The sequence below is a fragment of the Portunus trituberculatus genome, chromosome 43 (assembly GCF_017591435.1).
Source record: "Portunus trituberculatus isolate SZX2019 chromosome 43, ASM1759143v1, whole genome shotgun sequence".
NCBI classification, from domain to species: domain Eukaryota; kingdom Metazoa; phylum Arthropoda; class Malacostraca; order Decapoda; family Portunidae; genus Portunus; species Portunus trituberculatus.
In genome coordinates, this window is record NC_059297.1 from 13,066,180 (window position 1) to 13,069,608 (window position 3,429).

Consider the following 3,429-nt stretch of genomic DNA (forward strand, 5'->3'; position numbering starts at 1 on the left):
GGAGTTTCAAGAAAAGTAGTATAGCTAGTCAGTGATTATTTACAGTATCTGCTCTTCATAGAATAAGATGTGTCAATTTCCAGTACAGACAGGCTTCCTTTGTCTCTTATATGTTCTTACGCACACTTTTTTCGATTGAGAGAGAGAGAGAGAGAGAGAGAGAGAGAGAGAGAGAGAGAGATTCATTGACCTAATTTCACTGTGAATTATATCTTTTCCTCAATATCATATTTGAAATCTTTTTTTTTTTTTTTTTTTTTTTTTGCTGATGTGATAATCTTGGTGTGGTGTTTTTGGCAACACGATGGAAACTTTGTGATGCAACGCCATTTGTGCTCTGAACATTACCTGCTTACCTCACCTTTAGAGATCCCAAGGTAACTCGTTAATCAAAATATGGCATACCAAATACAACGGCTTTGTCTAATTTTACAGCTCATCCTATTCCGTATCAGGCATTGGTGGTTCAGTGGTAGAATTCTCGCCTGCCACGCGGGAGGCCCGGGTTCGATTCCCGGCCAATGCAAGTTACTTTTTTGAGTGATGCGGGATGAGACAAAATAACGTGGCCATGCTTCATTTTCATAAAATTAAAGATGAGACTAGAAGTGATTGGCTTTCAAATAGAGTGGTTGGTGACAAGAATGAATTTGGATATGAGATTTTAGTGAAGACAGGAGGGAGGTTCCAGAGACAAGAGTTACAGACGAAATATACAGCTTGTGAACAGTCTGAGTGTTGCATTCATTCATGTCCCACGCCGTGGCCTCCGTTCACGTTCAAGTTACATTATGTTGCTCACCTCCTGCCACAGACATGATTCAGGGTCGTCTCTTACGTCACTCTGTTGTCTCTCTGCAGGGAGGACAAAAAACTGAAAACTAAAGGACTAAGTAGACAGTAGCGTAGGGTGTGCATGTGTGAAGTAACTCGTGGATGCTTTATGCACGAATGTTTGCATCATCGAGTCATCACTTACTATCCTTTAACATAACGTAGCTTAACACACAAACGTTAAAGAATATACTGTAAAAAAAACTGATAATGATGTCTGAAGTAGGAGACATAACTCGTTTCTTATATTTGATGATAAAAAGTAACGTTAGCCATGCGTGGGTTACAGAAGGGCCGTTTTTCAGGTCAGGCCTAGGGTGAGCGGTGCGGGATGCTGCTACTACTGTTGCTGCTGTTTTTTGTTCGGTGGTTTTGGGAATATATCTGCAGAAGGTCATTTGAAGAGACTTTTATACGCGTACGTGATCGTTACTCACCTCCCTCGCATTCTAGAACATCTTATCTAGGTTTATGTGAAAAGGTTGTAGTGGATGTTACTGTGGTTTACGCCGAGTGGTGAAGTCAGTGTCATCTGATGGAACATATATATACATCGTCTATATTTGGAACATGCTCCAGTGAAAGTTAGTAAAGTTTTTTTACTGTATGTCTCTACTATGTTTTGCCTTTTCATTCTGCTTAATATTTGACGATTTTATACAGCTTCAGAAACTTATGTAGGGGATTAGAATAGCGAAGACTGTGGCCAATAATCTTCTGACCTCCATAGACTCTTCCTAATGTGCATGAAATGGTCTAATCGTACATAAATATCAATGTGAAAATGTGAACCAGAATTAAAGGGGTTAATAATAGTTTAATGATGTTTCTTGAAGAGGGACAGATGTTCATCCATCATTGAGAGAAAAAACAACCACGAGAGACGGATTTAAATTTGTGGCTTTTGCAAATCATTTTAATATTTTAATATATTACATGTTTGAGACTCACGGGGACTTGTTTCTCTTTTTCTTTTATATTTTCTCCTTATTTTCTTACTATAATTTTGTTTAACTGGGCGGCGGCGTGTAGACGAGAATCAAATTGAAACGTTCTGGATGGTGTGGCATGAGGAATGTGGTTACGATGAATAAAAACTAAAGATAAAAAAGAAAGAGAAATAATAAGAAACAGGTGCTGAAATAGAGTGGCATGTATCGAATCATAGCAGAATTTTAAAAGATTTGACAGATTCATGGTTGGAGACGATAAGTTGATATAGATTGATGAATTTTGCACAAGGAGAGTCACACTTAGGGTTCATAAATTCTTGCAGCTTTCTTGACTTTCTCACGTTCTTATTGTGGAAGATTGATAATTATGATGTGTTGAGATCCCTTACTGTGATCTTGAGAGAGAGAGAGAGAGAGAGAGAGAGAGAGAGAGAGAGAGAGAGAGAGAGAGAGATAATTCCAGGAAACATGTACGAAACGGTGCGCATGAAAAAAGGGCAGTAAATATGAAGAAAGGATAAAGAAGGTAGGTTGAATAATCAGTCACCTTCATCTCAATATCAGTAGAGGTCGTAGGAGGAGGAGGAGGAGGAGGAGGAGGAGGAGGAGGAGGAGGAGGAGGAGGAGGAGGAGGGGGAGGAGGAGGAAGACAACACGACATCCTTGGAGACCGTTCAAGCTTGCGGAGGAGTGCGTGTTTATGTGCGCGTGTGCGTGTGCGTGCGTTCATGTTGAGGTGCAGATAATCATGTTTTATTGATAACCACGCTACTACCATAGCGCTTACAAAAACCCTCCCCATCGTGGCTATAATACTAAAAGGCGTCAACCAGAGTGCTTTTCATATTAGCAGTACTACGTTTCAAGAGTACGTGTTCCTTCCTTTGCAGGACTCCAGGAACGCAGCTCTTGGGTTCGGTAGATCCTGGACGCGACTTGTGACATTTGGTAGGCATCGGGTAACACGTGGACACATCAAGGGCACTTAGTAATGAAGCTAATCCTGTTTTTTTTTTGTTTTCTTTTTAGTGTAAATTGCCCCTATTGTTCTTGCCGGATTGTTGTTGTTTCTTAGGATTCCCTATGTTATGCAAGCTTGTGTGTGTGTGTGTGTGTGTGTGTGTGTGTGTGTGTGTGTGTGTGTGTGTGTGTGTGTGTGTGTGTGAGAGAGAGAGAGAGAGAGAGAGAGAGAGAGAGAGAGAGAGAGAGAGAGAGAGAGAGAGAGACTAATGAATGGGAAGTTAAATGGATCTCTCTCTCTCTCTCTCTCTCTCTCTCTCTCTTTATGGCAACCAAATATATACAAATCAATTTCACCATGTCAGTGTTACCTTTACAATTTAGATGAGCGCATAAACCAGTGGTCCTCATTCTTTTATCTCCACTCCCCCTTCATCAATTCTCAGCATTCGTGTAGCTCCTTTTCCTTTTCTCCCAAATACCACCAGAAAAAAAAGGTAAAAGAATATTGATGAACAAAACACCTTTTTATTTATTACAAAGTTGAAAGTTATTATTATATTGTATCTAATAGATTTATTTGATATGGGGAACTTACATCATTAAACTACAAAAGACTAACTAAAACAGAGAAACTTGAATTTATTCGAGAAATGTTGTGATGCAAGTTTTTTTTTCACAT

At 39.6% G+C, this 3,429-nt stretch overlaps 1 non-coding gene across 1 annotated transcript; it reads left to right on the forward strand.

Moving 5' to 3' along the window:
- The first annotated feature begins 455 nt into the window (after nucleotides 1–455).
- Trnag-gcc lies at nucleotides 456–526 on the forward strand. Its single transcript has one exon. It is a non-coding gene; the product is annotated as a tRNA-Gly (tRNA).
- The last annotated feature ends 2,903 nt before the right edge of the window (nucleotides 527–3,429 follow it).